Raw genomic sequence first — 23,787 nt, forward strand, 5'->3', positions numbered from 1 at the left:
AAACTCTATAATTTATTGTGTAGTCTTGAGTCTCTGTGGAATTCGACCCCTAAGTACTGCATTGATCTCTTAATTTGAGAGAGTAGCTCTAGGGTAAATTTGAGCAGATCAAATTTTGGCGCCGTTGCCGGGGACTCTTTGATCTACCATTAGATTTGAGTTTTTGATTTTGTCTAGATTTTTTCTTTTTATTTTCAAACTAACACCAACCAGGTGGCATCGATCGACACCAACCTGCAGACGTGCGTGGAGCTGCCAACCACGTACAGAACCCTGTTCGACGACAGGAGAACAACCGGGATCTGATCAGGACCATTGCTGACTACAATCGGGCTGATCTGGTGTATGAGAACCGGTCTGCTATTGTTCCTTCCCCTTTTCAGAGGAATGATTTTGAGTTGAAACCTGCATACTTTCAACTAGTTGGGCAGAGACCTTTCTCTGCTTTGCCCAATGAGAAGCCTTTGGATCACATTGAGCATTTTGAGGATCTGGTGACTAGCATCAAGGCTAATGGGGTAACTGAGGACTACATCTTCTGCAAACTTTTCCCTTACTCACTTGCAGGAGAGGCATCTCAGTGGTTGAAACAGCTGCCTCCTGGATCATTGACAAGCTGGCGTGATGTCAAGGTGGCCTTTCTCAACCACTTCTATGATGATGCAATGTCAGATGAGTTGAGAGTCAAGCTGTCTTCCTTCAAGCAGAGACCAGATGAAGCTTTCAAAGCAGCTTGGGTGAGATTCAAGGCTTACCAAAGGGACTGTCCACACCATGGTTTCTCAAGAGTTCAACTGCTAAGTATCTTCTTCAGAGGGTGTGACTGGGAGTATCAGTTGGCTTTAGATGCTGCAAGTCATGGAAATTTCAAGACAAGAATGCCAGAAGATGCTGAATTGTTGATTGAGAACTTAGCTGCTAGCAATAGTACTAAGAGAGCAGATGCTGAAAGGAAGAGATTGCATGGAGGATTTGATGCAAACCAGCTAGCTTCTGTTAATGCTAAGCTTGATTCAGTTCATAATCTCCTGGTTGGTAAGAAATCAGTTCACTTTGCTGCTGAAGTTGAATCATTTGAGCCACAACCTGAGACTGGGAATGAAGAAGCAGATGTCAACTTTGCACAGAGCTGAATGGGAAGATAGAAGCATTAAATGTTCATGTTAAGAAGCTGGAAGTTCAAGTTGCACAGACTGCTGGGTCTGTAAAAAGGCAAGAGAATTATCTTCCAGCAAGAACTGAGTCAAACCCCAGACATGCTTGCAATGCCATATCAGTGAGAGATGAAGATGATGGTGAAATGTTTTCTGCAGAACAAGGAGAAAAATCGGCCAATCTGTCGGATCCAGATAATGGCATCGATCGACACCACCTGGGTGTCGATCGACACTCTTCTCAGACGGAACCAGAAGCTGCGAAATCTCAGGTTCCAACAGTTGAAAGGGTCTACAAGCCTAAGGTTCCTTTTCCCAAGCCAAGAAAGTCTAAGCAAGAGATGGAGGAAGCTAGATGCAAAGCAATGATGGACAAGGTAATGATTGAGATGCCTTTAATTGATGCAGTAAAGCTTTCACCACCTCTTAAGCGGTATGTGAGGAGAATGGTATCCAATGGTTTGAGCCCTGAAGAAGGAGCACTTCTTACAAAAGATGTCAGTGCAATTCTGTTGAACCAGCCTGTACAGAGGAAGAAAGAGAAGAAGCAGGAGGTGGTTGTCTCTAAGGAAGTGAGTGCAATCATTCAATGTAAGACTGCTAAGAAGTTACCAGATCCTGGAAGCTTTGTACTTGATTGCTCTATCTCCACAGGAAGGTTTGCACACTCACTTTGTGACCTTGGTTCTAGCATCAACTTGATGCCACATTCTGTTGCTGTGAGACTTGGGATGACAGAATTCAAGCCAACTCAGATTTCTCTTATCTTGGCTGATCGCTCCCGAAGAACTCCTGAAGGTGTTTTAGAGGATATTCCAGTTAAGGTTGGCAACTTCATGATTCCTACTGACTTTGTGGTGCTGAAGTATGATCAAGAGCCTAAAGATCCTCTCATCTTAGGAAGATCTTTCTTGGCTACAGCTGGTGCCATCATTGATGTGAAGAAGGGACACATAGCACTAAATGTGGATGGTTTGAGTTTGAATTTCGAGATGGATAAGCTGAGGAGGGCTTCTACTATTGATGGACAGACTTTTTCTGTTGAAAAAGTTTCTGCAACACGAGCATCAGGCTCAGTGTCGATCGATGCCACCAAGAGGGTATCGATCGACACCCCTCCACGACCGAGACAGAACAGCTCCAAAACTGATGCTCCAAGTCAGAAACCTGTTCCCAAACAGAAGAGTCATCAATCCACACTCCAGAGCCCTCAGGTAAGGCAAAGGTACACATCTCCTTCTCCTAAACTTCCTCCTATCATCAAAAAGACCTTCAAAGCTACAAAAACTGTTTTACAGTTAACCAAGCCACGAGATTATCGTAGAGCGCTTGTTTCTTCTGTTGATGATTTTGCAGGGCATAAGAGAAGCAATCCCATCCCTAAATCCCACACTGATCCTATTTCTCACATCCTTGGCAAGCCTCATGCACCTAAAGCTTATACACCACCTTGGATGAAGAGGACTTCAATGCCATGTTCTGATCCTCCAGATGCATGAGCTCCAACACAGTCAAGCTAATGACTGAAAACAAGCGCTTAGTGGGAGGCAACCCACTGGTAGGTTTTCCTTTTTCTTTTGCTTTTGATTTTTATTTATTTTATTTTATTTTTGCTTTCCTCTTACTTGATAACACTGGGGACAGTGTTGTTTAAGTCTGGGGGAGGTTAGTTACTAACTATATTTTCTGTTTTTGAGTTTCAGTTGTGTCAGTCAAAACCATAAAGTTTGAGTCAAATTTTTCAAATTTTTTCTTTTTGTCTTTGGGAATTATGATCTTGATTAATGATTTCTCTTATTTGGCTAACACTCTAATGATTATTTGTTTATACTTAATCTCAGAACTGAAGCTTAGAAAGACTATGAGCCTTATCAACAATCCTGAAAGCCCTTATTCAATGGATATCTGATTGATCTAACGTTGTCTCAACCTTTATCAGGATTTTAACCGGACTTAATCTCTTACTTTGGGGTTGAAAATCAGTGGACTAGACTTCTTCTTTGGGCCATACAAGACAGTGCAATTTTTCAAAGTATGTCTCCCCTCTCTCTTCCCTTCAGTGCTTTAAGTAAAAAAAAAAAGAATAAAAGATGAAATGATTTTGATCAGTTTAGAGAGGTAGGTAAATTACCTGTGACCTCATTATTCTACTCTTGAGTCAAATGATCACACAAAGCTTGGAAGCGAGAGGTAGGTAAATTACCGATGACCCCGGTATTCGCTTACACCTTTGATTAGAAGAAAAAAAAAAAATAAGAAAAGAGAGAAAAGAAAATAATGGAAGTGAGAAAAGGGAGAGGAAAGGAGATGTAAGAAGAATGTCTTGGCCTGAAGAGAGTCCATATGTCACTGATCAATACACCCAAGGTAATAATTCACCTTATTTGTGCTTTAATATTGACTAATGAGATGACAATGGAGATTTCAGAGATTCCAAAGGATTGTGGGATTTGAGTAAGGAATGTTGATGCTTATCATGGTTAAGTATAAGAAGTAAGTTCTTGAGTCAGGTAAATGAAGAGTGTGAATAAGAATCATCATGCAGTTGAGTGAGTTCCCTGTTTTCAAACCTCTTTCACAGGTCTAAGTTTCTGTTTTGCTTGAGGGCAAGCAAAGGCTAAGTCTGGGGGAGTTGATATATCATGGTTTTTGTGGTTTTTAACCATGATATAAGGAGTCTTTTAGTGTCTTTTCATTTGTTTCTAGATTGTTTTTGAGTCTTTATAGGTTTTTAGCATGAAAGGAGCGAAATGGAGCAATTTGGATTGTTTTGGAGCATAAATCTCGAAGAATCAATTTGAAGTCTGATTATACGAAGGGCATCGATCGACACTAGAAGAGCATCGGTCGACACCCATTGCAAATCGAGACAAGTCTTCAAATTTGGAAGTTTTACAAAATTGCCCGAAGTTTTCCATAATTGCAAAACAAGTCCCTGACGTGTTTTAGGACATATAAATAGTGTTTTTAGGTTTTCCAAACCCTTAAGTTTTATTCTAGAGAGTTTTATTTTTTCTGCAACCCTGTGAGATTTTGAGAGCTTTTGGGAGAGAGATCTGAACTGCTTTGAGAGAAGAATTCTTAAACTCCTTCCTTACTCTTTTAATTTCAATTGCTTATTATTCAGAATCATGTTTTGTTCTTCATTGATTATGTCTGAGTAGTTTGCTTGTTAGGTTTAGGGTTTTTCACAGGGATTTTATGAATTATTAGATCTGATTATTTAGGATTCTTTATCTTGCTAGATCTTCATCTTAGGTTGTTCTTCATATTAATCATTGATTGGCCATCTAGAATTAATACTTTAGGAAAATAAATTGATATGATAATATAATTGATTTTCCTGATAAAACCTTTTGATGAGCAAAATTATTTCTTGCAAAGAGATTTGATTTAATAATTTTGTGAGCAATCTAAACCTGTTTTTATTGCTGATTTATTACCTAGAATTTTACAAAGAGATTTGGATTTTCTGGTTTTAAATTTAGATATTATTTGCAGTGAGAACTGATTTAATTTACAAAAGTGTTTAGAGTTCTAGATCTGTTCTTAATTGTTTGAATCCTAATTTATTGATTGATTTAATATTTCATAATTTCCTGAGAAATTCCCTAGGCCTAGCTTTTTGATCTCCTGAATTTACAATAGTCTTTAATATTAATATTTTGCATTGCTTTTATTTTAATTCAAATTAATCTGTTTAGCATAATTGAAAAACTCTATAATTTATTGTGTAGTCTTGAGTCTCTGTGGAATTCGACCCCTAAGTACTGCATTGATCTCTTAATTTGAGAGAGTAGCTCTAGGGTAAATTTGAGCACATCACTAGGTCGTCCCTCTCTGTCCACAATTCGACTTATCTATTGAATCAGTGAGGGGTTATTCAAAACTTTGTACAAAGTCTAGAACTGGAGATTGGTACAGTCACTTAACTCAAACTGTGGTGCAATCACTAAACTCGAACTGGGACGAGCTTGAGAGGTACTTTCTTGACGACTGTAAGGGTACCAACTTCTTCTTTATCGATATCTTCATGTGTCATACCATTAGGTGCTCTCCAATCGAAGTAGTAAAGTAATTTAAAGAGTCCTAATTCCAACGTAGCTATCCCCATTGCTATACCGGGACATATTATTCGACCATACCCAAATGGTAAGAGCTCAAAAGGTCTTCCTTTATAATCCACAGGGCTATCGATAAACCTCTCCGGGTTAAACTCTTTCGGGTTTGTCCAGTATTTTGGATGTCTTCCTATCGCCCAAGTGTTCACCAAGATATGTATCTTTGGAGGAATATCATAGCCTTTGACCTTGATGTGAGCCATTGTTTCCCTTGGGAGCAGAAGAGGAGCTGCTGGGTGTAATCTTAATGTTTCCTTGATAACCATGTTTAAGAAGGGAACTTTGTCGAGATCTTCTTCGGTGATTCTCTCCTTATTGTTGCCAAGACGGTCTCAGATCTCGCCTTGAACTTTCTTCATCACTTCCGGGGTTATAATGAGTTCTTCCTTTGCCCATATAATGGTAGTAGCTCATGTTCATCCCCTCCTAGAAACAAATTCTAGCAAAAAAAAAAAAGTGTAAATATGCAGATTCAGTTTTAATGCAACTATGTGGAAAAGAATCTTGTTTTTTTTTTTCTTACTGTTAGTAATTCCTTGATGTGATCTATGATGAGCTTCAAGGAATCATCTTTTTTTTTTTTACACATCACATCCAACATAACATCGACGATATCTCTGTGATCTTTTGATAATTTTCTAGGATGTAAATGACCATCGATCACACCTTGAAACAGAGTATCGAGCTTGACGAAAACATTTTTTGAGCCTCTTGTGTTGCCCGGAAATACAGTCAACGAGCCATCCAAGTCCGGCAATAGGAAAGAAATCAGAGCAAGTGAAACTACCATGGGCTCTCTCGGCTTCAGACACAAGCTCTTCGATGTTGTCTTTGTCGATAAACTCACACTCGTGGAACCTTTTTCCAAAAGCAACACTAAACATGATACTCGCGGTTAGCCATAAAGGGTTTTGCTCAAATCGACAGTTTCTTGACAAGAAAGTTACATTCTTCCTCTCTGATATACCTGGAAGACTGAACTTTCTTAAAACAGAAAAGCTCACACACCAGAACTCACCTTACGGTGTAAAAGCGACATCTTTGGGGTGTGTGCTGATGCAGGAGGGGAAGGTCATTGCCCATGCTTCACGGCAGTTGCGGAAGTATGAGGGCAACTACCCTACTCATGACTTGGAGATGGCAGCTGTGGTTTTTGCTTTGAAGATTTGGAGATCTTATCTTTATGGTGGAAAGGTACATATGTACACAAATCATTAGAGTCTGAAGTATATCTTCACTCAGTCTGAGCTGAACTTGAGGCAGACGCGGTGGATGGAGTTGGTGGCAGATTATGATCTGGATATAGCTTACCATCCCGGTAAAGCTAACTTGGAGGCAAATGTTCTGAGCAGGAAACGGACAAGCATAGGCCTGCTGCAACAGTTTTTGAAAATTTGGATGAGAGTCCTCTTAAGGTTGCAGCAGGCCTAAGCTTATTGGTTCGAGGTTAACCTCTCAGGGTTTTAAAGATGTCGCTTTTACACCTTAAGGTGACAAGTGGAAGGAGCGGCGCAAGTTTTTGCTGTGTGAGCTTTATTGTTTTAAAAAAATTCAGTCTTCCGGGTATATCAGAGAGGAAGAATGTAACTTTCTTGTCAAGAAACTGTCGATTTGAGCGAAACCCTTTTCTGACTAACCGCGAGTATCATGTTTAGAGATGCTTTTGGAAAAAGGTTCCATGAGTGTGAGTTTATCGACAAAGACAAGGTCAAAGAGCTTGTGTCTGAAGCCGAGAGCGCTCAAGGTAGTTTCACTTGCTCTGAGTTCTTTCCTATTGTCGGACTTGGATGGCTCGTTGACTGTATTTCTAGGAAACATATGAGGCTCAAAGATGTTTTCTTTAAGCTCGATACTATGTTTCAAGGTGTGATCGATTATTATTTACATCCTGGAAAAATATCAAAAGATCACAGAGATATCGTCGATGTTATGTTGGACGTGATACGTAAACAAGACAAAGATGATTCCTTGAAGCTCATGATAGATCACATCAAGGCATTACTAACAGTAAGAAAAAAACAAGATTTGTTTCCACACATTTGCATTTAAACTGAATCTGCATATTTACAATTATTTTTTTCTGTTTGCTAGAATTTGTTTCTAGGAGGAGTAGAATAGGAGCTATTACCATGATAGGGGCAAAGACAAAACTCGTTATAACCCTGAAAGTGATGAAGAAAGTTCAAGGCGAGATCCAAGATCGTCTTGGCAACAATAAGGAGAGAATCACCGAAGAAGATCTCGACAAAGTTCCCTTCTTGAACATGGTGATCAACGAAACATTAAGATTAGACGCAGCTGCTCCTCTTCTGCTCCCAAGGGAAACAATGGCTCACATCAAGGTCCAAGGCTATGATATTCCTCCAAAGACACAGATCTTGGTAAACACTTGGGCGATAGGAAGACATCCAAAATACTGGACAAACCCGGAAGAGTTTAACCCCGAGAGGTTTATGGATAGCCCTGTGGATTATAAAGGATGACATTTTGAGCTCTTACCATTTGGGTATGGTCGAAGGATATGTCTCGGTATAGCAATGGGGGTAGCTACTGTGGAATTAGGACTCTTTAAATTACTTTACTACTTCGATTGGAGAGCACCTAATGGTATGACACATGAAGATATCGATAAAGAAGAAGCTGCTACCCTTACAGTCGTCAAGAAAATATTTTTATAATTTGACTGTTGATATTTGTTTGTTGTTTTCTCCATTTTTTCATAATTTGATTACTCTCATTTACTCTCATTTATTCTCCCCTTCCGAGACATATTTTCATTAAAAAAACTTAGAAAGAGGGGTCTGTGATCCGATCCAACTCTCTCCAAATATTCTGCTTGGACTCTCGGAAACACCTGAAACCATGCTGCATTCCCTAAAGCTCTACCCACATCTTGTTACATTCTCCAGCCCATGAGAACTTGTTTCCAAAACATGAGAACTTGTTTAGAACTTGTTTCTAAACAAAAATCACTGATCATGTTCCTAAATGGAAATAATTTTGACTCTGCCCGTATGTGTTCCTGTAATTTTAACACATTCCAACTACCCTCTAAGGTAATAAGAGACGACACCATAAGCATTAGATCAATTGTCATTTCCTTGTTGAAAGGTCGCCTACGGGCCTCATCAAATATCCATTTATCTAACCATACACTGGTATCCTTGCCATCACCAACAGATTTCAGAACACCACGTTCCTAGAGTTCGAATAAAATGCTACTTTTGTTGTGTAATGAATTAGCTCATGGTATCTTTATCTGACATATACAATAGATCGATCGAGGAACATGATAATATATATTTCTATGTATAAATTCTATCCTGCAATTGAGACGCATGTTTTTTTTTCACTAAAAACCAATGTACCAAGAAATATTGTAGGTATGCATGCTTAACTTTAAAATGGTATAATTTAGAGATAAAATATATAATTCCAATGAGTAATCGAGATTCTGTTGTTTACAATTTACATCATCCTCAGCACAACAATTACCTACAAGCCACTGTTAAAATACCCATCCGGTTGATCTGTCAAAATTTTCTCTTTATAAAACGTTTTTCTCTAGAATTTCTTTCATTCGTGTCAATGGACAAAATTGTTGTCAAAGTTAGTTTTCATGTCTCTTTGCAACCTTTCTTTTGTAGACAAAAGCAAGAGACTCCATGAAGAGAAACAAATGGCTTTCAGATCTATTAAGGATTAGTTTTCGATTTGTATAAAGGGTAACTAAACTGGTTCGATATACTGCCAGTGATGGGCACAAACCGACCATGAAGTAACACCCTCCTAACAATATAGCCGATCTATCATCTGTGATGTAATAACAATATAAGCTTTTAGCAAATGAAAAACGAAAAAACGCAATAAAAGCATATACATAGGATAATATTGACGAAATAGGGGTAATTTAGACAGAAAATTGACAAAATCGAAAGGGAAAAAAGAATATTTCTTGCTTAAAGAGAGTCAACTTACGTTATATATTTCAAACATAAACAAGTTAGTACACTCATAATTCACATTAATAGTGACTGAGATTGGCTATGATATTCAATATTTTGTATACCAAACAAGAATATGATGAGATCGGTTCAATAGTCTGAGAAGTTAAACATCAAAAGAAACATAAGCAGTATAATACTTGATGGGTCATGGCATCAGTTGAATGGTATGATTTGATAGTCTTCGATGAAAATTAAAATCTTCATCGAACACTATATATATATATATATATATATATATATATATATATGAAAATAGTATAGAACTGCGTCATGGTTGAAATAAAATCTACTATTTATATTAAATAAGTAAAGTAAGCAATTATGATTAGTCTTTTCTTTAATTTTAGTCTTACGTTACATATTTAAACATTTAGGACTCTTTCATACGTTAAAATTTATTGGTAGGTAAATGAAGTAAAAAAAATCGTATGTGGTAATTGTAACTCCAACCGGAAAATAAGAGAATAGTAACTAAGGATATATTGAAGAAGATACTATTGGAGTTACAATATATATAAGAAAATAGTATAGAACTGTGTCAGGGTTGAAATAAAATCTACTATTTATATTAAGTAAGTAAGGTAAACAATTATGATTAGTCTTTTCTTTAATTTTAGTCTTACGTTACATATTTAAACATTTATGACTCTTTCATACGTTAAAATTTATTGATAGGTAAATGAAGTAAAAAAATCGTATATGGTAATTGTAACTCCAACCGGAAAATAAGAGAATAGTAACTAAAGACATATTGAAGAAAATACTACTGAAGTTACAAATTTATGAAAAAAAATTAGGAAATTTAAATTTGACAGAAATTAGAGATATATTTAAGTTGTCAAAAATCCTAAAGATAGAATAGAAAATATTGAAGTTGTAATTTGTTAGGATTTTGAAGTATAGTATGCTTTTTGGAATTAAGTATTAGATTGAAATAATTTGTTTTTAACGCTTTTCCAATAAATCAATGAAATGAAGTAAGAGTACAACAGAGGAACCAAAAAAATAAGTACAGCAACCAAAATGTAAAAATTAGCCAAATAAAAGCAATCACAACTAACGGTGATACTCATCCTCGCCGTTCATTCTCGATTCGATCATGGAGCCACACCGGACCTCCGAGAGGAAGATAGGAAGGTAACCGCCCCTCCTTTGCAACACTAGAGGCAATAGCCCTAGCCAAATCATTGGGTGGCATGGGAGAAATTGTGTCAACCAAAACAACGAGGGGCACTTGGCTTCTGAGATATTGGTCGCTTCAATCAAGCTATACTGGCAAAACAAGTATGGCGTTTGATTGATTCCTCCAATTCATTACTAGCCAAAGTTTATAAATCAAAATACTTTCCAGCCACGAGTTTCTTTGATGCAAAAGTTGGATATCGACCTTCATATGCTTGGCGTAGCATTTTATTTGGTCGCGAACTCTTGGAACGTGGTGTTCTGAAATCTGTTGGTGATGGCAAGGATACCAGTGTATGGTTAGATAAATGGATATTTGACTTGGCGACCTTTCAACAAGGAAATGACAATTGATCTCATGCTTATGGTGTCGTCTCTTATTACCTTAGAGGGTAGTTGGAATGTGTTAAAATTACAGGAACACATACGGGCAGAGTCAAAATTATTTCCATTTAGGAACATGATCATTGATTGTTGTTTACGGGAGGTTCCAAGTTTTGGAAACAAGTTCTCATGGGCTGGAGAACGTAACAAGATGTGGGTAGAGCTTTAGGGAATGCAGCATGGTTTCATGTGTTTCCGAGAGTCCAAGCAGAATATTTGGAGAGAGTTGGATCGGATCACAGGCCCCTCTTTTTAAGATTTGTTAATGAAAACATGTCTTGGAAGGGGAGAATAAATGAGCGTAAATGAGAGTAATCAAATTATGAAAAAATGGAGAAAACAACAAACAAATATCAACAGTCAAATTATAAAAAATTATGGAAAATATATTTTATATGTAAATTTGTTTGTAATATGTTCAATGATAAAAACTTTTAATATATATTTTAAAAAAACAAAGTTGAAGTAATCAAATAAAAGATGACAAGTGTCATCAAAAGAGGATGCCAAATGTCGAAATGTTAGCAAAAGTTAAAAAAAAAACTTCTGATATTCCCTCTGTTTTAAAATATAGGATGTTTTAACTAAAACACGCAAATTAAGAAGTCTTTACTTTTAACAAAATCAACTAATCAGAAACAATACTGCATAATATAAAATACTAAACTAATTTAAAATTTGCATAGGAACTTGAAAACATTCTATATTATAAAACAAAAAACTTCTCTAAAACATCTTATATTTTGAAATGGAGAGAGTATTATATAAGATACTCAGATAAACCTGCGCTACTCTGCGGGATGTAATTAATACGAAAGAGTCATGTTAAACCCATGTTTCTTTAGAGTGATCAACTTCAGCTTTACGAAAAGGATAATAAATATTCGCTAGAACATTAACTAAATCATTTGCAGAAGAAGCAAAATTTCGAGAAACAACTGCATAACATTCCTTCTAGAAAATTTTTTAAGCTATGATATTCTTCATTCACCAAGTCCCCTTGTCTCGAATGAATTTCTCCTAATCAAGAACCCACATTTGCACAAAGTCTCAATGCTCATGAGAAGTTACTTAAGAATATCAATGCCACTAAGCACATTTCAAAATATGTTTTGCTTTGTTCAGCATGTAAAAAGCTGCGTGTGACTCTTTTTCAAAATCATTTCTTTCATTCTACACTAATGAGAATGAAAGAAAACCATCAACCAACAATCTTTCTTAAAAGAGATATTGAATAAAAAAAAATCTTTCTTAGAAATTGTACGTTTCCATGAGGAAGAACATGTATAGAACCTGGAGAACAAAGTAGCATCACTGGAGGAATGATGGTGACGACCAAATTCAGGGAGAATCCCCCGAGCTCCAGCCTCTGCTTCGTGTGGTATATCTATTCAGAAACTTCTTTCTTTTGTTCTGCTTTCCATGATTAAAAGAGAACAAACCCATTAGCTCACATTTATAATATCCTATTCAAACTGACCCATATAGTTTAAAATCTTCACAAATCAGCGATACTTTTAAAAAAATCAAGACACAAGAAGGGACAACACATTGGAAATCTCAAATCATGTTTTAAAAATTTACATGCAAGCAAGAAAGATTGATCCAAGGAAGAAATCAAAACCTTAAATCAACCAAAAAAATGGTCAATACTTAATATAGAGAAGGGAAGTGTAACAGAGGTTAAATATGTAATTAGGAATGTATAAAACCCTTATGTACATCACTATATATATTGTAATATCTCCTATCAATAGAATCATCCATTTCCTTACATGGTATCAGAGCAGTAAAATCCTAGACCTAAATTTTTTTTTTCTCTCTACTCTCTTCCTCTTGCCGCTTTTCTTCTTCTTCGTGTTCTTCTTTGTTTCTCCTTCTCACCATGGCTGAAAGTACCTCTGCTACTATCACCACTGCTTCTGCGGGTCAACTTCACCATGTTAACATGGCGAACGTTACCAAACTCACTGCATCAAACTTCATGATGTGGAGTCGCCAGATCCGTGTCTTGCTCGCCGGATATGGTCTTGCCGGTTACCTTGATGGAACGACCGTGGCTCCTACTCCCACTGTTCTTTGTGAAGGTCACACCATTCCTAATCCTGAGTATGTTCTTTGGCAACGACAGGATCAACTCATTGTTGCGAGTCTCCTTGGTACAATCTCGGTTGAGATTCAGCCCATCCGCTCTAAGGCGTCAACCACCACACAGATCTGGGTTCTTCTTACCTCTACCTATGCGAAACCTACATGGAGACACATTAAACAACTCCGGGAACAGATCAAGCAATGGCGTAAAGGTACTCGATCTGTTGATGAGTATGTTCAAGGTCTTGTCTCTCGTTTTGATCAGCTCGCTACGTTAGGCAAACCATACGAGCATGAGGAACAAATTGAATACTTACTTGCTGGTCTCCCAGAGGACTATAAGCCCATCGTTGATCAAATAGAGGGACGTGACTCTCCACCCACAATGCCGGCGCTCCATGAGAAGCTCATTAATTTTGAACTGAAGCTTCAGTCTCAAGCATCTACTATATCCGTTGCTCCCGTTACTGCTAATGTTGCTTTCAACAAGTCTTATGGCCACTCCAACAATAACAACAACTACCAGTCCCGCAATCCACGTAACTCCTCTCGTGGCTCTTCCTCCTCTTCGTCCCGTGGTGGTCACGGCAAAGGATATTAGGGGCGGTGTCAGTTGTGTGGCGTTTTTGGTCATAGCGCTCGCCGGTGTTCTCAGCTGTCCACGTCTGCTCGTGGTTTTCAGCCTTCGGGTGGTAACTACTCTTCCTCTCCTGGTTCTTACTGTAACGCCCCCGAACCGTACTATGACCACCAAGGCCATCGGACGGCACCGAGACGCTACTTGGAAAACATTCACTGACGATCTGGCCGGGTGCGAGAACAAATCAAGCCCTTCGGCCAGTCCATTGGTGAGGTTCCTGACCACACGGCACATCCTTCAGGCTTTGCAACCCTACAGATACGCCGTGCGTTGAGCCGACTCGGACAAAGTCTATATCAGTACGACTCGCCCGAATAAAGAAAACCCGAATATTTTGATTAACCAGAAGAGTTATTACACAAGAGTTTTGAACAAGGCTTAGTGCCGAGTTTGGTTTGAAATAACAACATACTTGTATTTTACAATAGACACAAAATAAAACTACTCCGGGTTCCTATCGTTCACCACGCCCTCTAGTTCCCTCTAGGGTCACCTGCAGCACAAAATATTATCATAAGAAATATAAGATTACTTAGTGAGCTCAGGGTTCCTGCAGAGAATTAAACCCCAAATCCCATACCCCATCAACAACAACATGCTAACGATCAACATGCAAGCGAGTATAAATAACAAGCGAGCATAAGATCTAACATGCAAGCAATTTAAACGATTGCCAAGCAAGCACACAACACAATAATCAATCAGAGATAACATGCGGAAGCTGATAAGCTAAGCAATAATTATTCTGCAATCAAACACCACTACATGCAATGACATAAAACATCATGCAAGCATAAACACAAACATGCAACAACTTGAACTTGAAATAAAACGAGAGTTTTAACAAGTTCTAATTCATGGGCCCGGTATGCTTCCTCTCCCTAACCCCTCCTGAACAACCGTATTACAGCCACAAAGGCATGCAATCGGGCTTCACCCAAAGCTACACCGTCGTGTAGATAGCCTCGGCCAGGGTAGCGAGCCCAGTAACCTCCGAGCTCTTCGTAACCAACCCTACAACACACGAACATGGGTTACATGTCGCGGCTGCATGTGGCACGGATGGGAAGGACAGCCATACCAAGTCTTACTACGCTCAGCCGGAATTTCTCGCGGACTAAAGCGTCTTAAGACCTCACCAAAGTTTATACTTGAGTTTATATGATTTTCTTCTCATATGTTTTCAAGTATCATAATTAGTTACCACCCTTGTCGCTAGATCATTTCGATCTAGTAACCGGTGTAACCTCACCTCACATGCAACTTAACAAGAAAAACATAAAAGAATTTCAAGTAAATGCATCTAAATGATTCATGCAAAACCGCGCACTAGATGGATGTTTTTAACACTCCATCTAAGCCGATGCAAATATGTGCCTGAACTCACAGAAAACCGGCGATCTCTGGGATGAGTGGTCGGATTTTCTTCACGGCAACGCTTGAATCCTCTTCCTTGTTGAAATCGAGTTCCTTCTCGATTCAACACTTAACTGCGGTCGTGCGATAGTCTTGTCTTGCTTCTCCTCTTCTTCACTTCTTCTCCCTTGCGGCAGCACTTCTTCTCTTTCTCTCCTCTTTCTCTCTTTCTCTCCTCTCTTTCCCTTTCACTCCTCTCTTTCTTTACTTAAGCGATTTTAGCGAAAATGAGGAAGTGGGGCGACCTTTATATAGAGGAAGAGAGTAGAAACTTGGCCCAATGCATGTGTGTTGTGTGCCATCTCTCCTAGCCACACAATTTTAAGGTTGGACACTTGTTAAGTGTAACCAACACTTGTCACATGGAATATTGCATATTTTCCCCATTCACACTTGCATGAAACGCGATTGGCCGGTTTCTATAAAGAGGAATAATCTTGTCACCCACTTAGGATTTTGGGATCGAAAATCCTAGGAATATTCCTCCAAGGATTCCACTCCTAAGTTGCATGAAATCCCATTGGTGGATTTTTGCAAAAACAATTTCCACAAAATCGGGAATTTTGTCGGGTCGACCGGTCGCCGGTCACTCGTCGACGTCTCTCGATCCTCCTCGACCAGTCTCGGTCGCTATCGGTCAATCCTCGGACATCCTCGAGAATTCTCAGTCCATCGGACTTTCTCGGCAATTCCCGGTACTTTGCGATACTCGTCGGACAACTCTCGGTCCTCAGTACGTCTCGGATGACTCGGACGGTACGTCTCGGACATCTCGGTCACTTTTCGATCCATCCAACATTTCTCGGAATTTTCTTTAGTAAACCTTCTTTTCTCCTCGCTAGCCTCCTTCCTTGAGCTTTTGGCCTTGAGTTTTCATTTTGAAATTTACCTCTTAGCGAGGGTCACTACATTCTCCCCCCCTTAATAGAATTCGTCCCGAATTCTATAGGGTTCCGACGGTCCTGCCTCATCTTCCTCAGCGAACAACTGAGGATACTTGGCACGCATCCTATCCTCATCTTCCCATGTGGTGACTTTACGGTTCTGCTTTCCCCAAAATACTTGGATTTGAGGAATGCTCCGATTCTTCAACTTTCGGGTCCTCCTCTGCCCTATACCAAACGGTCCTTCGGGGTAAGTTAGGTTTGGCTCCAAGTCCTCAATAGGTTCGGGCACAATCATGTTAGGATCTAGAACATGCTACCGTAGCTGCGAAACATGGAAGACTTTATGTAGCCGCATCATCTCTGGCATAGCCAGTCGGTAGGCTACTTCTCCAACTCTCTGCTCAATCGGATATGGTCCAATGAACCTTACCGCGAGCTTTCCCACTTTACCAAATCGATCCTTTCCTTTTTGCGGGGCGACCTTCAGGTACACCATATCTCCGACTTTAAACTCCACTTCCCGCCTTTTGCGATCTGCGTACTTTTTCTAGCGATCTTGTGCCTTTTTCATACTCTCCCGTATGAACTTAATCTTCTCCGTTGTCTCATCAATCAGCTTGTGATTGACACTTGTTCTTTCCCCAATTTCAGTCCAACACAAAGGCGTTCGACACGGCCTTCCATACATTGCTTCAAAGGGCGACATCCCAATGCTCGAGTGATAACTATTGTTATACGCAAACTCGACTAATGGCAAGTTCTTCTCCCAATCTGACGACCATTCCAAAGCACATAGTCGGATCATGTCCTCTATGGTTCAGATAGTCCTTTCCGTCTGTCCATCTGTCTCTGGGTGGAATGAGGTGCTCATGTGAACATCTGTTCCCAACGCCCTATGTAAATCTTGCCAGAATATTGCTGAGAACTTGGGGTCACGATCGGAAACAATATTTGCTGGCACTCCATGCAACTTCAAAATCTCGTCTATATACTTCTCTGCCAAGACTGGCGCTTGATCCGTGCTTCTCACTGGAACTAAACGGGCCACTTTGGTTAAACGATCAACCACTACCCATACTGCATCATTGATTCTTCCCTTCCTTATTGGTAGACCAGTAATAAAATCCATCGAGATAGAGTCCCATTTCCACGTCGGTATGGGCAAGTTGCGTAGCAAACCTGCTGGCACTTGATGCTCTACCTTGATTCTTTGACATGAGTCACATTGGCTTACCCATCGTGCTACTGCCCTCTTCAATCCAGGCCAATGATAATATCTGCGCACGTCTTTATACATCTTGGTACTTCCAGGGTGTATACTTAACGCTGAACTGTGGGCTGCTCTCAATATTTCCTCTCTTAATCCACTCCGGTCCGGTACAGTAATTCTCCCATTAAGGAGTAGGGTGTCATCATCTGCCAAATGATAACCACTAGCATTCGGCCCTTCTGAACCTTTCAACTCTTCAATAACCTTTTTCAGATTCTCATCTTTGGGCTGCTCATCACGAATTCGACGTAGTAGGCTCGCTTGAGTTACAGCTTGTAAACCCAACGGCTCACTAGATTCCCCTTCTAAGGCTAGAAGCCTTACCTTCTTCAGTTCTTCGGCTAAAGACTCCACATCTTTCTCGGCATTCACTTGTGCTTTCCTTCGACTTAAGGCATCTGCCACTACATTCGCTTTGCCTGGGTGGTACTGGATCTTCAAATCATAATTGGCTATGAATTCCATCCACCTTCTCTGGCGCAAATTAAGATCTGGTTGCGTGAACAAATATTTAAGGCTTTGATGATCCGTAAATACCTGAACCGCTTCTCCATACAAGAAGGATCTCCATATCCTTAACGCAAACACCACGGCTGCCATCTCTAGGTCATGGGTGGGGTAGTTTTCCTCATGCTTCCTTAATTGTCGGGAGGCATAGGCAATTACTCTCTCTCCTTGCATCAAAACACATCCAACGCCAACTCTTGATGCATCGGTATACATAGAGTATGGCTGATTTGGCTCTGGTAGGGCTAACACTGGTGCTGATGTTAGTGCTCCCTTCAGCTTCCTAAAAGCTTCATCCACTTCTTCGTTCCATATAAATGGCACTCCTTTACCCGTGAGTCGTGTCAGAGGTTTTGCAATGGACGAAAACCCCTTTACGAACTTCCGATAATAGCCCGCAAGGCCTAAGAAACTCCTGACCTCTGTTACTGAGGTTGGCTTTGGCCAATCCTGAATTGCGGCAATCTTCTCCGGGTCAGCGGACACTCCTTGTTCCGAAACTCGGTGCCCTAAAAATCCAATCTCCCTTTGCCAGAACTTACACTTGCTGAACTTGGCGAACAGCTTCATCTCCCTTAGTCTCTCCAACACTTTCTTCAAATGCTCCGCGTGCTCCTCCGCACTCTGCGAGTATATAAGGATGTCATCGATGAATATTATCACGAATTGATCCAGATAATCATGGAAAACTTCATTCATCAATCGCATGAATGCCGCCGGTGCATTGGTAAGTCCAAACGGCATTACTACGAACTCGTACTGGCCATATCTTGTCTGAAAGGCAGTCTTCATCACATCCTGCTCCGCAATCGAGATTTGATGATAGCCAGAGGCTAAATCAATCTTCGAAAACCAACTCGCTCCCCTGAGTTGATCTAACAGCTCATCAATCCTTGGCAAAGGATACTTGTCTTTAATGGTTATGTTATTGATTCCCCTGTAATCAATACACAAACGCATGCTTCCGTCCTTCTTATTGACAAAAAGCACTGGGGCTCCCCATGGCGATGAACTTGGTCGTATAAAACCTTTCTCCAACAAGTCCTCTAACTGAGTCTTGAGTTCAGCCAACTCGGCCGGTGCCATGCGATACGGTGCCTTAGCAATTGGGACAGCTCCAGGCTCAAGATTTATAGTGAAAGGATGGCTTCTTGGTGGAGGCAATCCTTCCAATGGCTTGAATACGTCCTCATAGTTCTTAACTATGGCAATGTCCTCAACTCCCAAACCTTCTTTGTCATCTCCTCCCATGGCGGTAAGAGTGACTAGATACACACTTTCCTCATCAAACGATCTTCCGATCCTCACTGCTGATGCGAAGTACGCCGTCTTACTCGGGCTAATTCCATTGAAAATTAGAGGTGTCCTTCCTCCATTTTCAAATATAACTCTGCTCCTGCTGCAGTCTATATGGGCTTGGTGCTCTGACAACCAATCCATTCCCAAAATAGCATCGAACCTCTCCAACGGCATCACTAGAGGATTCACCGGGAGGTTTGTATCTTGCAAGACTATCGACACTTCCCTGAGCCATCTTCTCGTCTTCAAAGGCGGTTGATTACCAGCGGTGTAGACGTTGATGTTCACTTCTTCCTCCTCACACAAGTCTCCAAACTTGTCAACCACGTCGGGAGTCACAAAACTATTGGACGCTCCCGAATCGAACAGTACATGTGTGGGGTTACCACCAACAAGTAATGTTCCTAAATGCAAGGCAAATATAAAAATGCAATGCAATAAACTAAACACACAATCACACAACAATCGCAAGAGAGTTAGAACCCAATCAAACCTGTTATAGGGCCCTTCGCGGCCTTTGGGGTTTTGGGTGGCTCTACTCCTAAAGCAAAAACATTTGCTGGGGTTGCTTGCTTCTTCGCTGGGGGTTCCTTCACCTGCTGCACTGTCTGGGCACGGTTCACAGTTTGGGCGTTCGGCTTGGCCGGCCTTGATGGACATGTGTTCGCATAGTGTCCTAACTCGCCACAGTAGAAACATGTGACGGTCGACAGATTAGTACTCTTCGTTTCCTCAACAGTTGGGCAAGCTCGAGCAAAATGCCCTACTTGTCCACACACATAGCATCCTCGCGGATCCATGTTACTCACATTACGACCTCCTTGATTAACATTCATCTTAACTTTACCGCGGCCTGCACCCCAATTTCGTCCAGCCACCTGGTTCACCTTCCGGGTGTTCACAATTTTAGTCTGCTGGACCGGTTCCTTCTTTTTCTCCTTGGCCGAAATCTCATTTTCGGTCTCAATGGCTTCCTCAACACTCACTGCCCTCTCCTCTACTTCCGCGACACTTCGGTATGTCACAGCGTGCAACCTCCCTTTTATGTCTGGCCTGAGTCCATGAAAGAATCTCCGGGCCATAGCCAACTCGTCATCATTTCCTTGATACAAGTACCTCCGAAGTCTTGTAAAAACTCTTCCGTAAGCTCGTACGGTCATCTCACCTTGTCCCAGTTGCAGGAACTGATTCTCTAGTCGATCGCGTGACTCTGGTGGAAAATATTTCAGCTCAAACTCCCTCTTAAACATCTCCCACGTTATAGTTTGAAAACGATAACGAGGAACCACTGTATCCCACCATCCACGAGCATCTTCTTCTAAGAAGTTGACTGCAACTCTTCTCCTATACTCCTCTGAACAGTTTGTCATCTCAAAATTATTCTCCAATTCTTTTATCCATGCGTCTGCTAACACGATGTTCGGATCTCCCTTGAACTTGCGGAATCCTAAGTTCCTCAACAACATTACTAGCTTTAGAAATTGGTCGGATGGATCTTCTGTTGCTCGAATTGCTTGGTTCTGCTGCTGTTGCTGGATCATGTGACTCAAGAGATCTTGAATCATCTTAAGTGTCTGCTGGGTCTCTGGTGCATTCGGCTCACTCGGTCCTTCTCCATGCGTTCGGTCCCCCCTTGGCATGTTCTGAGTTGGATAAGTAGCGAACGGTCTAAATGGTGAAAATCCGGGCGGGTACATTCCCTCCGGTGTACTAAAACGAGTCGAACTCGCTGGTGTGTATCTTGGCGTCGCACCAGGTACATCCCACTCAGGCATATACATATTCGGTCCGAATATGCCTTGAAACGATTCCTCTCCTTGCGCATCTCCAAAATGCGAACCCCATTCCTCCGGACCAAACTGTTGACTTGAACCCCTCCCTGTGTCCGGCGAATGATGCGTCGACCTTGTCCTTTCGGATCCTTGGTGAGACATCTGCATCCACGATCAACAAAAGGGTTTACTTAATCCCATCTAACCCTAAGTGATGAACGAACCGGATTACCCTAAGTGTCTACTGCGACCATTTGACTCGATAAATCATTTGAAAAGGCGAGTCCTATACAGCATCATAACCATGCTCTGATACCACCGTTGTAACGCCCCCGAACCGTACTATGACCACCAAGGCCATCGGACGGCACCGAGACGCTACTTGGGAAACGTTCACTGACGATCCGGCCGGGTGCGAGAACAAATCAAGCCCTTCGGCCAGTCCATTGGTGAGGTTCCCGACCACACGGCACATCCTTCAGGCTTTGCAACCCTACAGATACGCCGTGCGTTGAGCCGACTCGGACAAAGTCTATATCAGTACGACTCGCCCGAATAAAGAAAACCCAAATATTTTGATTAACCAGAAGAGTTATTACACAAGAGTTTTGAACAAGGCTTAGTGCCGAGTTTGGTTTGAAATAACAACATACTTGTATTTTACAATAGACACAAAATAAAACTACTCCGGGTTCCTATCGTTCACCACGCCCTCTAGTTCCCTCTAGGGTCACCTGCAGCACAAAATATTATCATAAGAAATATAAGATTACTTAGTGAGCTCAGGGTTCCTGCAGAGAATTAAACCCCAAATCCCATACCCCATCAACAACAACATGCTAACGATCAACATGCAAGCGAGTATAAATAACAAGCGAGCATAAGATCTAACATGCAAGCAATTTAAACGATTGCCAAGCAAGCACACAACACAATAATCAATCAGAGATAACATGCGGAAGCTGATAAGCTAAGCAATAATTATTCTGCAATCAAACACCACTACATGCAATGACATAAAACATCATGCAAGCATAAACACAAACATGCAACAACTTGAACTTGAAATAAAACGAGAGTTTTAACAAGTTCTAATTCATGGGCCCGGTATGCTTCCTCTCCCTAACCCCTCCTGAACAACCGTATTACAGCCACAAAGGCATGCAATCGGGCTTCACCCAAAGCTACACCGTCGTGTAGACAGCCTCGGCCAGGGTAGCGAGCCCAGTAACCTCCGAGCTCTTCGTAACCAACCCTACAACACACGAACATGGGTTACATGTCGCGGCTGCATGTGGCACGGATGGGAAGGACAGCCATACCAAGTCTTACTACGCTCAGCCGGAATTTCTCGCGGACTAAAGCGTCTTAAGACCTCACCAAAGTTTATACTTGAGCTTATATGATTTTCTTCTCATATGTTTTCAAGTATCTTAATTAGTTACCACCCTTGTCGCTAGATCATTTCGATTTAGTAACCGGTGTAACCTCACCTCACATGCAACTTAACAAGAAAAACATAAAAGAATTTCAAGTAAATGCATCTAAATGATTCATGCAAAACCGCGCACTAGATGGATGTTTTTAACACTCCATCTAAGCCGATGCAAATATGTGCCTGAACTCACAGAAAACCGGCGATCTCTGGGATGAGTGGTCGGATTTTCTTCACGGCAACGCTTGAATCCTCTTCCTTGTTGAAATCGAGTTCCTTCTCGATTCAACACTTAACTGCGGTCGTGCGATAGTCTTGTCTTGCTTCTCCTCTTCTTCACTTCTTCTCCCTTGCGGCAGCACTTCTTCTCTTTCTCTCCTCTTTCTCTCTTTCTCTCCTCTCTTTCCCTTTCACTCCTCTCTTTCTTTACTTAAGCGATTTTAGCGAAAATGAGGAAGTGGGGCGACCTTTATATAGAGGAAGAGAGTAGAAACTTGGCCCAATGCATGTGTGTTGTGTGCCATCTCTCCTAGCCACACAATTTTAAGGTTGGACACTTGTTAAGTGTAACCAACACTTGTCACATGGAATATTGCATATTTTCCCCATTCACACTTGCATGAAACGCGATTGGCCGGTTTCTATAAAGAGGAATAATCTTGTCTCCCACTTAGGATTTTGGGATCGAAAATCCTAGGAATATTCCTCCAAGGATTCCACTCCTAAGTTGCATGAAATCCCATTGGTGGATTTTTGCAAAAACAATTTCCACAAAATCGGGAATTTTGTCGGGTCGACCGGTCGCCGGTCACTCGTCGACGTCTCTCGATCCTCCTCGACCAGTCTCGGTCGCTATCGGTCAATCCTCGGACATCCTCGAGAATTCTCAGTCCATCGGACTTTCTCGGCAATTCCCGGTACTTTGCGATACTCGTCGGACAACTCTCGGTCCTCGGTACGTCTCGGACAATTCGGACGGTACGTCTCGGACATCTCGGTCACTTTTCGATCCATCCAAAATTTCTTGGACTTTTCTTTAGTAAACCTTCTTTTCTCCTTGCTAGCCTCCTTCCTTGAGCTTTTGGCCTTGAGTTTCATTTTGAAATTTACCTCTTAGCGAGGGTCACTACACTTACGGTCAGCCTCAAGCCAATGCTGCTAGCATTCCATCCTACAACCCGACTAACTGGGTGATGGATAGTGGGGCTACTCATCACCTCACGTCTGACCTCTCTAATCTATCACTCCATCAGCCATACTCCGGTGGGGAAGAGGTCCAAATTGCGGATGGCTCCGGTTTAAAGATCACTCAAACGGGTTCCGCTTTACTCCCTACACCATCTCGTTCTCTTTCTTTAAAAGATGTTCTATATGTTCCTGATCTTTGCAAGAATCTGATTTCGGTGTATCGTTTATGTAATGCTCATAAGGTTTTTGTGGAATTCTATCCTGCATATTTTCAGGTGAGGGATCTGAGCACGGGGGTCCGGTTACTCCAAGGCCGAACTAGGAACGGATTGTATGAGTGGCCGGTTCATCAAGATACAATCAATGTCTTCTCCGCCACTATCTCTCCGAAAACTGATCTCTCTTCATGGCATCTTCGACTTGGGCATCCCTCT

The 23,787-nt window shown here is 41.1% G+C and overlaps 1 long non-coding RNA gene and 3 pseudogenes across 1 annotated transcript; 1 reads left to right on the forward strand and 3 right to left on the reverse strand.

Annotated features, from left to right (window-relative positions):
* Window positions 1-680: 680 nt before the first annotated feature.
* On the reverse strand, window positions 681-781 carry LOC147937703 (small nucleolar RNA R71; annotated as a pseudogene).
* A 4,325-nt stretch (window positions 782-5,106) lies between these two features.
* On the reverse strand, window positions 5,107-6,065 carry LOC104714992 (cytochrome P450 71B17 pseudogene; annotated as a pseudogene).
* A 92-nt stretch (window positions 6,066-6,157) lies between these two features.
* LOC104714993 (cytochrome P450 71B17-like) lies at window positions 6,158-7,953 on the forward strand (annotated as a pseudogene).
* Window positions 7,954-21,288: 13,335 nt separating this feature from the next.
* LOC147937704 (uncharacterized) lies at window positions 21,289-23,236 on the reverse strand. Its single transcript, XR_015565500.1, has 2 exons — window positions 22,359-23,236; window positions 21,289-21,464 (listed from the first exon to the last, which is right to left on the reverse strand). It is a non-coding gene; the product is annotated as an uncharacterized LOC147937704 (long non-coding RNA).
* Between the last annotated feature and the right edge of the window lie 551 nt (window positions 23,237-23,787).

The sequence above is a fragment of the Camelina sativa genome, chromosome 9 (genome assembly GCF_030686135.1).
Source record: "Camelina sativa cultivar CO46 ecotype springtype chromosome 9, ASM3068613v1".
Classification (NCBI taxonomy): Eukaryota; Viridiplantae; Streptophyta; class Magnoliopsida; order Brassicales; family Brassicaceae; genus Camelina; species Camelina sativa.